Genomic DNA, 14,730 nt, shown 5'->3' on the forward strand with positions numbered 1-14,730 from the left:
CTGGAAAATCAGCTATGGCCAGTGGGTGAGAAACTGTTCCTTGGATTTCCAATGGTGAGCTGAGAATCACTGGAGTTTCTAGGGAATCAGTGGTCCTCAGATTGTTGAGAACAGTTAATATGGTAGTGCAGTAGAAAGACCCTGGAAAGTGCAAATGGTACACAAACTTTTGGCCAGTTAAACCAAGAAAGCGAATATACTAATGCCTTTCTTGTTTTTCTGAAAATGTTGGCTATGACCTGAGAGCTAACGCAGGTAGCACCAGTGACAAATTCTACAGGTTACTCGGATAATGTTACAGATTAATCACATAGGTTGGATGTTTTTAAACAATCTGGCCTCTTGAGCTTTAATATACACTAGTTCAGGAGAAATATGCGATTTAACTACAGGTTTCTTCAGATAGCTCAGGGAAGACAGGTGAGCAATAGTAGATTGGAATGAGATATATATTATATTTCTCTTTAAAAGCAAGGAGAAAAAAATGGAGACAGAATTTTATAGACCTCCAGTTTAAACTCAAAACTCATTAAAAAAATAATTAAAACCACCACCACCACAACAACATCCTCCAAACTGAGACATATATTCAAACAAACTATTTTTACCATATAAAACTTAAGAAGTAGATGAGTAGCAGTCAGCATGGATGTATCAGGAACAAATCATGTCAGATAAATGTAATTGTATTCCATGACAGGCCTTGTGAATAGAGGAAAGTGGTAAATGTCACGTTTTGACTGCAGTAAGACTTCTGAGTGTCTTACATGGTATTGTAATATCCAAACCAGAGAAACATAGACTGAATAAAATTACTCTTAGATGGGTGACTGTTATACAGTTGGAATACCATGTGTAAAGAGTAGGTAGCCATAGTTAACTCTCAACGGCTATATGGGATCTGCAGGGGTGAGCCCTGGATACAGGATTGTTTGGTTTTATATTTTCAGATGATGTCTAACTGAAAGGACATTCAAATATGTTGGGAAAAAAACATTCAGAACGTTCAAATGTATTTTGAAGTTTTTAAACTGACCAAGTAAATTGAGTTAGAAGACCAAATGGATTGTATAATTTCCAGAGGGTCTGTTTCCTATTATTTCCTCAAAAAGGACGAATATTACGGCTCTTTCATACACACACAGCTAATGGGGCTCGCACTATTGAAATCAGTGGGAGCCTTATTGCTGAATGTCAAGCCCACAGTGACTTCATATGGGCTATACATGAAGACAGGGTCGAAGCTAAAAGTCAAGCCAACAGCTTTTGAATTCAGATTCCATATCTTACTTAGGTAAGGTCCATGTACCTTTTCTCATATTCAGCATGATTTTTATTCCTTGGACAACTTTCCATAGCTTGAGAACTCTCTTCATTGAGAAATTTCTCCTTAGACTAGTCTCAGTTTATTCACTTTTTGCTCATTCTTCCTCCTTATTGGGGCTAGCTGAGCACTAAGACTGATTTCCCACAAACGTACATGAGGGTCATGGGATGTTCCCAGGACAATATGGGACAGTAGGAAGGTAAGAGAGTTTCTATGCTGCTTTTAAATTCCCTTCTCTGGGTAATGCCAGGAGGAATATTTATAGGGCTTAGTGCTGACATCAGGATGTTTCCAACAGATTCAGCTTTTCTCCAGCATTACTTTTGCTATAACATGATAAAGTACGTTATGCTGAAGGGGACTTAACCAGCAAATCTACTTATGACAGATGTAAAGCTTAACTAATAAAAAAGCAAATAACAGAAATATCTTTGTGTTTAAAAACTGGAAATTAACTCTATTAAATAATTCCAATCACATGCAGAATGCAGACCATCTGTAATGGTATTCGTTTTTTTTCTTAAATGTTATTGGGAATAAAGGCAACTGTGATAGTATCTTTTAAAGTTCTTCAAAAGAATTTCCAGATAACAGTGTTGAGTCTTTCTTTATTTACAGCTGGTTTTACCCCAGTGTAATTCCATTGACTTCATATGAATTAATGCTGATGGGATGCAATGTATTTTTCACCTTTGTTGGGGTGGATATTTTCACAGATATTCTCTTCCTTCCACATGCAGAAGATCACTGTGATTCATCCTGCTTTGGTGTTGAATGAGAGTATTTTAACTGCAAACAAATATTACTTGAGCTTACTGTTCTGAAGATTAACTTTAATGAATGGATTCCATAAATTCTGGAGGCTGGATGAAATACTGTGATACATCTTCATCAAAAAGAATTTGTTCATTGGAAGAACGGTGGTCTTAATGTATGCCACTGTATGCTGTTAGTGTTCTTAGATCATTCACAGTGTTCCAGGTCTTGTAGTTGTTACCTGAGCCTTGTTATGGCTTCAATACATTTGAATGGAAGGTGCAAATTATTCATATGGGGGAGTGTAGGAGGAGTGATAGCACAAAGCCCACCAAAATTGAGTTAACTAGTCATCTCAGCTTTTGCGTGTTTGTTTTTCAGTTTCTCATCGCTTTCATATTTTTTTACATAAGCAGGCCTCAAGGAGTCATGGATCCAACATTACCTTTTTTTGCTTTTATATGCAGTTTTATGGTTATTTTGTTTAATAACAGACTCATGGTGTAAAGATTTGTGACTACTTCAAGAGGAGCAATTTTCTGTTTTTTATTGTATTATCTCTACAACATTTTCAGGCACATTTCAGGTTGACAAAATGATATTCAACTGACCATCAGGTATTTATCTTCAGTTGTATGTGCAGAGCTTTCTGACTCTTAAGCACATTCAGGAAATTATTCTATGTTATGACAGGGAGTGTGTTCTAACTAAGATATTTTGAATGGATTCTCATAGCTTTATAAATTAACTTTAGTGGCATTAGAGTAGAGGATGTTGTGTAAGTGTGACTCAATTGCTTTCTAAGTGATAAACATTAATTTTGGTTCCAAAAATTGGCCAGAGAATGTTCTTTTATTTCTTCCTGCAGATATTCACCCTGAAAAGAGCATCAACTCTATTGAGTTAAAGATAAAACTAATAAAAGATTGACAAAACAAGTTTAAGAACTTCAAGAACTGTGTAATTCTAAAATCATAGAAATGATGCAAAAACCTTTCCAAACATATAAGAAGCAGAAGTATTTACCGAAGCCCAGGGAAATCCAGTAAATTTTCAAAGGTTAAATGAAGTATCCAAAAGTATGAGGCTACAGCTGAATGGCGGAATGAATTTGTTGCATTGCTGTTCGCAGTGCAAAATGGTTGGTAAAACGAGTCACTGTTTAAAGGAAAAGAGGTTGGACGATTTTTTTTTTTAAACTGATTTGTCATCTGAAGAGGTCTTGCAATAGTTGAACACTAGCAATTACAAAGATAAAGTTCTTTTCACTTGTGACATTTCTGAACTTAACTATTGTTTGTAAGCTTTCACTAAAATGGCCTAATAGTAAGGGGGAATAGAAAGTGGTGTCTAAATTTTAAGAATGGCTCCAGGAAGTTACCAACTCATACATGTGACTCTTATTCTGTGTTAAGTGGTAGAAACTATAGCAAATAATAAAATTATTAGAAATGTGGATTAACATGATATCCTGGGAAAGAGTCAAAGCAATTTTTGTGGAGGAAGCTTCTTCCTTGAAAAGTTCAAAACTTACTGAAGTTTTTCAGAGAGATCAAACAAATGAATGAGTAATACATGTAAGGAGTGTAAAGGGTTTTAATGAAACTAATCTGTTGTGAAATAAAAGGAATGAATAAGGAATAAAAAGGAATAAAAAAATTTGTCATACTTTAATAACTGATTAAAATATAAGGAAGGATGAGGGCACAAAAAAAAGTAAGTTTTCACACTGAATAGGTGGTCTCATGTGCTGCCACAATCATCCGTACTAAAACCTGAGTTTGTTGTTTTCTTAGATTATATAGTAAAGAAATGTATAAAGATAGAGCAAAAGTGGCATAAATTTATTCATGACAATCCATTTTAATGAAGAGGTGACAAGGAAGATTGCAGATATATCTCACTTAGTGACCAGGCAACAAAAAGTACTGGTGGAATTTAGTGCAGATAAATGCAAAAGCCTACACCCACAATGTGAATTACTGTAGCTACACATACATTAATGGGCTATAAATGTCCTTTTACAATTCAGAAAGGAGGTCCTGAAATTGTTATGATTATTTTTCTGAAAACATCAGCTTGTTAAGTTGGGAACTGAAAGCAGAAAATACAGTTACAATATTGTATAATTCCACCTTGTGACCATTATTTGAAAACTGAGGCTGTATCTACATAAGCATTTTAGTTCCTATCAGCGGTGCATTTCTGATCCTCCTGATTATCCCCACTTACTGTACTTTGATTTATCCCACAGGGCAGTCTCAGAGCACAGAAGATTACTTCTTATTGGATGAAAGTAAGCCATTTAGCATCCAGCTGCTAATGGGTGTTAGGCTACAGGACAAGAACAGACCTGGTCTGCAGTAACTCCCACCTCTTCCCGCATACGTATAATATGCATTCTGGTTCGTCAGTTGCTCTTGACTTCTGCTACTATAGGGCTGCACCACTGGTGAGTGTAGACATAGCATTTGTCATCCCATCCCTGAGAGGATATAACAAACCCAGCCATTGTATAGAGAAAGATTGTGCAAAGGAGCAAGATGGGAAAGGGGTAGCAGCTTCTGTATGAAGGTAGTCAAGGACTCCTACATTGTAGAGAGGAATGTGGAAGACATGAGGAAGAAAGAGTACTCATTAGACCTGGAGGGCTGAAAGACACTCAAAAGGCAGCCAGTCAGCCATCTAGAGAAGTTTAGTTAAAACCAGTGACTAATATCAGTAATATTCAGAGAAACCTCTCACTCTTTGAGAAGATAATGAGTAGATTTCAAGTCACTTTGGAAAGCAGGGTCCTGTCATTATCTCTATTTTCAGCAAGGAAAATTGAAACATGAAAAGGGAAAGGTGCTTGTTCAAGGTCATGCAGGAAGAAAATGGCTACAACACAAAACGCATGTCTCCTAAACTCCATCTCTGTGCTTGCCCTGACACTAATGGGAGTCAAAGCTTTGCCTGGAAATAGTGGTGGATGAATCAGGCTCTCCATTCCCCTCTAGTAAAGGTGTCTGAGATATATGTGATTGAGGGCCTGGTAATTGCATGGTTAATACTGAAAGGTTTTAGACAGAGTAGAAGACAGGAAAAAGCCTTCATTATTTCAATTAGAAAAGTAGGCCATGTATAATGAATTCAGGCAGGAAAACTGTTCCAGTCAGAGTCAGTTTAGGTTCAGAGGAGGGTGAATTGGAACTCTTTCTGAGGGCTACTCCTGACAAGAGATAAAATAAATAACACAGTATAAGAACTGTGCAGATGGTGAAGGACTGTTATTTATTAGCTACTTAAATTGTCTTAGCTTCTTTCCAATCTCCTATTAGGAAGGGGAAGGTAGGGCTTTTTTAATGGGGTGAATAATCATTTAACAATTATTTTGAGAAAATTAAACTATGAGGCAGTAGAACTGACGGGTACTGAGGAGTATGATAGGTGTCCGTCTTCCATGAGCTTTATTCCTAACTGAGGGAAATCTGTTCTGACACTAGAGGGTCCTTTGATCTAGCAGATAATGATGAAGTAACTGAAAGCTGGAGATTAAAAAAAAAAAAAATCAAATAAGATCAAATAAAATGGACTGCTTCTTTTTTTCCTCATGACAGTCCAAGTAAGGTACCAGTAGAGCAGAGATAAGTCTCAGGGGAGTATCAAAGGATGCAAGTTATCACAAGCCTTTCTAAAAACTGTGGCCTAATTTGGTTGCAAATTGGTGGGCTTTATATAAGGTTTCTGACAAAGCAGGATAAGTTTCTACTGTGGCTCGAGTTTATTTTACTGGGGTCATGCACTTTTCTCGTGTATACCTCCATGAAGCAAATGCATTTTTCAGGGGTAGTAATAGATTTAGAAGGCAGCACGGATGAAAAGAAGCATGCCAAAGACCTATTTTCTGTGCTATTTTTTCCCCCACAATTTTTGTGTAGATCTAGACACTTCTCTGTGCAACATTTTTCTTCTCACGTCTTTTACTGAGCTACTGGTCTGTTTGGATTACAAGCAGCTCAGATGTCTTGTCTGAGCATGTTCTTGCTGACAGATATTGAACAACTTGAACTCTTTTGGCCTCCCTTGGGTGTAGCCAGCCAGAAGTCCTCTCAGGGGCACCTGGCATTAACATCCAGAGTCTCCACATTGGAGCTGGGTCATGTCTGAGCAGCAGGAGAATGTGTAGAACGGTCAGATCTGTCCCATCAAAGCAGTCTGTCTTCTCATTCTGTAGGTGTTGATACAACACTCTGCATAAATATGGTTCTTTATTTTAAAATAATGCTAAACTGATGACAGTCCGTCTGGGGACAGCTGCTTTACTCTAGCACACATCAGTCACCACTGTACTGTGTAAGCAGTTCCATTAAAATATGTGGAAATATTCCAGAAAAAGCTTTTCCACACCATGCCAGCTTTATCTTGCCCTATTTTTTTTTCCCTGTTTGGTAGTTTTTAAGCCATACAACAGTTATATAATAAACATGTTCAACATGAGGTTCTGAAAACTGTGAATTAGACCCACATTTCAAAAGAGAGATCAATGTTTAGGTTGTCTTTTCATTCTGAAACCTTTCCTCTTTAGTTAAAACTTCTAGCTTTTCTTTAACACCCTAACGCCTAGACTCTCACAAAAGACATTTGAAGCTGACAAGACTACAAGCATTAAAAGTATTTAAACTATCTTAAAACATGAAAGCACCAGAGATTTCCAAGCATCCATCTATATTCCTCTACAAGTGAATTGTGCAAATGAAAGACTAGAAGCTTACAGACTTTTCACAGCATTCCAGGAGGTGAAGTTTTAAGGAAAGTGAATTTTTGAAAGATTCATAATGACAAGCCTGGATTTGGTAATGCTGGCTGATTAAACAAGTAAACAGAGCATAATTTATTATTTTCAGACTAGCTAAAGGGTAGGTTTCCAGACTGTCTTCAGGGGATTTTTTTAAGTGCTGTCTTCTCTCATGTGCTCTTTCCTTCTAAGGGAGACATCTAATTAAATCTATGTTTAACAAGTAGATATTTTGTTCCCCATCGGGGCACCCTGTAATTTTGCCATTAATGGAATGAACAACGTGCAAAGTATTGCCTTTTCTACCCACTCCGTGGTTACTCCAGCTGTCCCCGTTTTGGCTGTGGGTCCTGCTGGAAAACCATCTATTCCTTAGCCTCTTGCACTCTCCTCCACCCCAGAGCTGAGGTTTGGACGCCCCTTGCTAACCCAGCCTGGGAACTACGTATTTTCCCTGACTCTGCCAGGCAACCAGGATAAGAGTTTGTCATGCTCCATCCCTCATTAGTAAACAGCTATTTAACTGCCTCAAGTCTTCACACTAATCACTGTGGTTGTCCTTTAAAGCTTCCTGTAATGTTGTTTCAGTTTGTCGGCTTTCAGCTGGTCACGCATTAAGGACAGCTGGCTGGCAATCTATCACATTGCTTTATGCGCTGCAACACAGTTTGACTGACACGAGCTGACATGATCCCACACTTGGTAGCACAACATGACAGCTTAAAATATGGGAGTGGGTCATACCAGCCCTCTTAACGCTCCTTACTCATTTCAGACCCAAATTTGCCTCTTTTCCTCTATAAAATAAAAACACCCCCTGCTTCAAAAAAAGAAAAAAAAAAAAAGAAACCCTTGATATATTACAGCAATTTTTTTGCTTCAGTAATGGAGAATTCTGAATCTGGCTATTTACATGAAAATTTGGTATTACTAATCCTTTTAAAAAAAATACTTCTGCTAGTCTTTTTTAGATATTGGAGCTCTGGGAGGCTGAAAACTTACAGGGGTAAGGCAAGTGGGAAATGCTCTCAAGACAAAAGAGATGACTGAATCCTTGCTTAAGTTTCTGTCCTGCTACAGTCTCTGTATGACCCAAGGCTAGTCACTTAGGCTAGGTTTTTAAAGGCACTTGGATGCCAAGCCCTCATTTGAATAAATAAACGCTTAATCTTTAATACCTTTAAATAATTTTAACCTCTAAGTCAGTTTAGTTTCTCTTTGTCTGAATTTTTTGGGGGGGAAATTCACTATCTTCTCCCCACTGTGGAAAAAAATAAGAAGTTTGGAAGTATTACAGGCACAACTGAGGGAGATGGATGGAAAGTGTCACTTTTATTTTTCCCTATTCCATAAAGACTCCATACTTATAATGTACTGGGAACATTCTGGTAAAAAGCTTTCAAAGCTCCCATATTTTTCTGAGTGTATCATTTTGGCATCCTGATACTATTGTTTTGGCATCTGGCATTACTCTGCTGGTGGAGATGCCTTTACTCACAGTGTATCATGTAGCTACAAGCCATCTGTGTTTTAACTTCATTTCAGGCATGGTCTATTCATTGAAACTTGAATTGTGTGGCGGTCTGCAGTGCAGAGGAAGCTGCTTTTTTTTCCTTTGCTTTTTTTTTTTTAACAAGAGTCTGGTAGTGTTATATATAGATAGGAAAATCTCATTCTGTTACAGATAGTCTTTCTATTCCTCTTCTTCAGTTTTAGCCACCATAAACCTCAGTTTTTTAAGTACCATCCTCTCTTTCAAAGCTAAGAAAGGTTATTCAATCCTTCCTATCTCTAATCCCCCACCCACCCAGTTTTTCCCCATTTTTGCAACCTCCCGTATGCATAGTCATGGATATTTAAGAAAAGAAAAAGATTTCCCTGTTGACAGCTGGGACAAATGTTCATCCATTACTTTCATGCATAATTAAATTATTTTCTTAATTGTATCTAATTAATTTTTAAACTCTTTTAAGTTCAAATTAAGACACTTGACTTTCAATAAGAGAAGTTTCTCAGAGTTATGAAGGAATGAAACCACATTCCTTGTGTTTCGTATTGAAACTAAAAGGGAAAGTTCCGAAGGGTATACTAAAAACAAAACAAAGGTGAAGCCATAAGGAAAATACCCTTTGGTATTCAAAGCTCACTTACAGCCTAAGTCCTACCACTTTTTAAATTTATGCATAAATAGATACCTCGATGGAGCTACTGATAAGAGGAGCATAAATTATACTTAATAATTGAATTCATGCATCTAAAATTTGGGGTCACATCTGCCTGCCTTGCTACATCTGGCAGAGTGTAATAATTAGGTTCTCTCATAAAAATGAGATTTACAAAAAAATGTCTTTGCAGGGATTATTATCCCTTCAAGAAATTTCAGATCCATTTTTAATTGATATAAATAAAAACAGCTCTGCTGAAGCCAGTTGAACCCTGCTGATACATGCCTGCAGGGAATCTGTCCTTCCATTCCCAGGTCAGGTTTGACAAGAGTTGCATGACCCACTGGTATTTTGCTTTGACAATCTCCAAAACATTTGTTATGATTTTGTCTTGGTGGGAAGGTTTCTTCAGTCTGGTTTGATTTCAAATGTTTTAAAATAAAAAAATAGTTAAAGCAGAAAGAAAATTTAAACCACATTTGTTTACATAGATAGTGAAATGTTTTACTAAACCCATCAGAATTATTTAGTTTTAGTCTAAAATGTTTCCCTACAATTAGCACTGTTTAATGCTGTTCAAAGGCATAAGACTCCTGTCTACATCTAATATATTTACACAGGGGGAGAGTGTATGCTTTCAATGCATAGAGAGGAAACAGAATTTCTTCACTCTGGGTAAGTCAAATATTAAAAGAAGAAGCAATCAATGTATCTTATTGTGGCCTTTTGCACATAGTTGCATTTCATCTTGAAAACAATGTTAAATGCAGTATAGCTGCTGTTTGTCCTTTCCCTTTCCGCACCCTGTGGGACTTTGTTGCACGACTTGACGCTCTGTGCAGAAAGCAGCTACAGTAGATTGAATAAGGGAAGGATTTTGCCCTCATTCATCTGTTTTTTAAGAATGGTGTCCAGGATGGAGGATGAGTGTATACTAATGCAGGGGAGGAGGTTAAGAAACGGTTTGTTTGCTTTAGTTCAATCAAGCCCAGAAATACTTTTGTACAAATCTGTTGTGCCAAATCTAGCCCTATAATGCTAGGACTGATCAGGGAAAAGAAAAAATCCTGATGGGAACCGAATTTGCAATGTTATCATATGGGAAGAAATGCCTTCTTGACCCCAGGTTTATGTCCTGAAGAATAAAACCTGATAGAAGCTGTCAGTTTTATCTTAAGCTGCAGAGCTATAAGGATTATTTCAGCTGAGGATCTTAATATTGGTCTCTGCTTTTGCACAAGAAATGACACTTACGTAAGGAGACAGCGAGAGCTTTAAGAATTAAAATGAATTTAAACTGCAGACTCTGTAGGGTACGGATACACTTTCTGTCTGGATTCACACAGACACTGCTAAATTTTCCATTGCTTATTTAACTTTTGCCAAAAAATAAGCGAAAGGTCAAAGGCCTGATTTGAATGCAGCAGTTAGGTTGTCTGCTGCAGTCTCTGGTGGGAGACGGTAGAGGGGAGGGGACAGTTGTGGCTCCTAAGTAAAATTCCCATTCCCATTAGGAAGGTTTCTTGCTCTGCACCTCCAATGCCTCTGCTACCCCTGAGGTGGCTGTGCTTTTCCAAGGCTCTGGAGTAGATAAAGGAAGCCCCAGGGCTGTGGCAATTTCCACCTCAGAGGTCTTCCTCTTGTGTGCAGCCATAGGCTGATCTCCAGGGATCCATAGCAGATCCATGTCCTCTCTCAGTTGGTGGAAGGGGACAAGGGGGCAGAGTAGGGTGGATGTGAGTGGAGCTGTAATTTGGGTCAGTTCTCCTCCTTCTGCCAAACCGGAACTGACTGGTGGGTTTGTGACTTATTGGTGAGATACCTGGATGGGCACAGCAGGTAGGCAGGGTTTTTTTCTGGGGGTGGTGGTGGATAAAACAAAAAACCCCAAAACAGTGAAGACAAATCTACAAGCTTCCCATTCCTCTCAGTGCAATAAAATGCCTTTGTGCTGTTATATGTAAACAGTATCTGGATATGGATATAGGCATGACAGAGGTTAGGTGAAGGAAGCCCTATCTGCCACTCATGTCAAACTACAGCAAATGTCACCCATAGACTTTCTTCCTGCAGTAAATGAGAAGGATGAGGATGGTGGAAGCAGGGGTGTAATTTACCTAAGAATTATGCTGCCCAGTGTTATTAGTCCAGTGTGGTTATTCAAGTCACCTGGGAGCAACTCCTCCACTTTCCTCCTGTGATGATTATCCAGGGAGAGAGCACCATTGTTTGCCAGGTACTTGTGGGACTGAGGGTATCTCATTTGTGAGCAAATGTTCTGCTATCCTTGGTACAGAATGATTCAGATGGCAGAATGGAGAGGGAAGGAAGTTGGGGCTTTCGAGCCTGCAAAGGACATGGGAAGTAGTAGGTGGCCAAGTGGTCCCTAACAAAGAGTCAAGGGAATTGTTTTGTCCAGAATGATTGCAGCAGAGTCCTTTTTCTTAATTGAAACTTGGGTGTTAGATCAGGAGATGTGCATAGCATGCAGCTAGAGATACCGGAAAGCATCCAAAAAGGTGGGTGGCAAGGAGGGGCACAGGAACAATGTCAGATGAGAGGGTGAATCCTTCAGATCAGTTGCATGGTCAGGATATGAGCTGGCCAGGACTTTTTCTCTTTGACTGATTCCTGAAAGGGCCTTTGTGGAAGAGTACTGAAGAGACATCTCTTGGAAGGGAGAACCATGTATTACATTTCCTCTGCTTCAAAAATGAGGAACGCCAGGGGCTTTTTTTCACAGGAAAATCTGCACTGCAAGTGGTTTGAAAAACCGCTTGCTATTTGGCTGTCTTCAGCAAGGTGTCTAGGAAAGGAAGGCCACATGCTACCTTGTTGGGAGAGACTAAATCTAGGAGACAACAAAAAGAGAAGACAACCAAGGTCAAGTTGACTATGTGGCAAGAATAAACCAATGTATTGCCCTTTCGGATAAAATAAAACCAGTGTATTGCCCTCCACAACTTGCTGTGTGTGAAAAATAAGGGCTGCAACTATTGGCAGCGCAGTGTAGATAAGATTTATTGATCCATAAATTTGTTACCTTGGGAAATGGGGGTCAGAGCCTGAAGACTGGCACTATGCATCTATCTCAGCATGGCTCAGGAAGGACCAGCCAGGAGAGGGAAAACTGCAACAAACTGTAGGTGGAGATTGATGGGGCAAAGTAAACTTGGGAGGACATTTCCTTGTAGCTTGCTGCTGGAGACCTAGGCAAGGGCTCTTAGTTACAGAAAAGATTTTGGGGGAGGCTGAAAATTGTCCTGGATAGGAGATAAATAGGGGAAATTATGGACTGATTAAAGAGCTCTCAGTCTTTCACATGTTCTTGTATATTTTCCACTGAAAACTAAGAAACAGAAGAGATTGGGCCGGGGGGGGAATGGCTGAAAGGCCTAAGAAAAGGAAAAAAAAAAAAGAAAGAAAAAGAAAAAAGGTGTTGGCAACCGTAGATCTCTCTAGGCAATTCTAGGTACCTGCAATAAAATACTTTCTTAATCACAGTCACAGCTGCTTGCTTGACTAGATGGAACTTTTTTATCAATCCAAAACACCAGCTTTAACAACTTTTTGGATTTGCTAAGACTGTGAAAGTTCTTTCTGTTATATTTTTAGCAGCCTTAGAGATTCCTGTCTTTCTAAAGCTAGGCTTTTCAAATGAAATGAATGATTTTTGTTCAATTTTAAGGAGTTATCCATAAGATATCCAGCATAAGACATCCTACAGTGGTCTGTTGTTCAGTAATACTGTCCTCATTTAAAACTTCCTAATGAAGGCCCTAGAAAATCTCAATGGTTTTGAGATTGTATGATCTCCCAATGTTAGCATAGAGTACATGTGCAGGTCAAACTGCAGTGCTCACAGTTCCTTATTTCTACTATCAAGATCTTTACACCTCAGTCCAAGAGTCTCTAGGCAGCTAGGAATGTTGCCTTTGCAATCAGTACATGTTCAGCATTAAATACTGGCCTAAATGACTTAACCTTCCCTTTTAATTACAAATTAGTGGTATTCATCCTCACAGTATCTTCTACAATGATTTAAATTGTATCTATTGATAAATGTATTTTATGATAATAAAATATCAGCTGAACAGTACAATTACATTTGGGGGGGTTATGATAATGCAGGAATCATTTAATAGTAGTTGTGGTGTAATTAGTTTAAAATTATGTAAGCAGTTCATGTGTAATTATATTTTTCTTTTAAATGGATTAATTTTGTATGGAATATTAAAGCACTGAGCTGTCACACACTGTAAGAAAATAACATGGCTAGACACACAATGAAGCAGAGTTCTCAGTAAACATTCATTAGAATATTTTAAAATGATCCAATATTTAAAAAGATTAGTTACAGGAATACTCAGAAGTCATGAATTGTAAACAAACATGTTTATTAAGCTGTTGACACCTTAGATACAAAAATTCCCATTGACTGCAGTTCCTGGAATAGCAGCAGAATTTTGCTCATGCTGCAGTATCTAAATAGAATCTTAGAAAGTTGGGAAGATTATAGAAACACTCCAGTGTAATAATAAGAAATTCAACAGAGAAATACATATTATAGATAAAAAAATATCATCCTGTTTGTACATTTTAAGCAAGCATGTCAATATGTCATTTATGGATCACAGATAAACTAGAAAAATAGCTTTCATCTCTAAATACTCTCTTTCTCCCCCGTCAAAAAACCCTCCAGAGCAAACTGCACAAACAGGGACCCCAGTAGAAAGAAAGAAAATTATGTATATAAGACAGTTTGTTTCTTTTTTACCAGGCTAAACTTTGCTTATAGAACCAAGTTAAAACAATAAACTCTTGGGAATTGCAAGTAAATGAAGAAGCATTTTGAAATATGTCTTATCTCTAATTAATCATGTCATACTCAGAACAAAGACCGAATTTCTTCAAAGTTCCCAGCTTTCCCTTTCATGCAAAACAAAGTATTTTCTGGGTTCACTGGTTCAAATACCATTCGATTTGTAATTGGATTTTTCTCCTCTCATCCCCCCATGCCAAATTATTTCAGCAACCTTAGCCTATCTTTATGGAAGTTTCTTGGGAGAATTTGTTTCTGTTTTTTACCAACTGTGTAGTAGAACTGTTGCACTAATCAGGGTTTCATATCTTGGACTCATAGTCACACAAAATCTGCCATATTTTGTTTAAAGGAACCCTGGAACTGTTGATGGACAGCTATATGAAAGCAGTTTTGGTATCCACATGTGTCCAAGTAGACACACAGTCTGTAAGAGTCCTGCCTGCTTATGGACTTGCAGCTGTGAAAAGGAGACTATGGGAGTTAACAGAAATTGTCCCACTGTCCAAGCTGAAGGAGTAGTGTTCCTGCCTTACTCCTCTGCTGCCGTCTGTCTGGTCATGGCATTGTTTTTCCCTCTGCCTTAATTAACATAGCATGCAGTCTGTTTTTTTCCAAAAGGAGTGGATGATTTTCAGAGTCTGGATAGTAGCTGAGGAGCTCTGTCAGGTTATTGTGGGTAGCCAGTCCAGCAACTGAGCTGCAATAGCCATTTTTGAAGTGCTGTTACATGTGGCAAATAAAATTTAAGAAAACTTCTTTCAGATTTCAGTGAGGGTAAATTAAGGTGAATGAAATTATTTCTAGACTAAGCATATATATATGCACATGGTAACTACCACAGCTTAGTTAGTCCTGGGTTGTCAAATCATGTTGTGTAACT

At 38.2% G+C, this 14,730-nt stretch overlaps 1 long non-coding RNA gene across 4 annotated transcripts in view; it reads left to right on the forward strand.

Annotated features, from left to right (window-relative positions):
* The window catches only part of LOC127018281 (uncharacterized), a 130,550-nt gene that overhangs the window by 42,815 nt on the left and 73,005 nt on the right, over positions 1 to 14,730 (forward strand). The window contains exon 3 of one of the 4 annotated variants that reach the window (XR_007766737.1): positions 4,338 to 4,529. The exons of the other annotated variants lie outside the window; for them this stretch is intronic. This is a non-coding gene — a long non-coding RNA (uncharacterized LOC127018281). Of the gene's footprint in view, positions 1 to 4,337; positions 4,530 to 14,730 lie in introns of those variants that run through there. 4 annotated transcript variants of the gene reach the window in all.

The sequence above is a fragment of the Gymnogyps californianus genome, chromosome 7 (assembly GCF_018139145.2).
Source record: "Gymnogyps californianus isolate 813 chromosome 7, ASM1813914v2, whole genome shotgun sequence".
Taxonomy (NCBI): domain Eukaryota; kingdom Metazoa; phylum Chordata; class Aves; order Accipitriformes; family Cathartidae; genus Gymnogyps; species Gymnogyps californianus.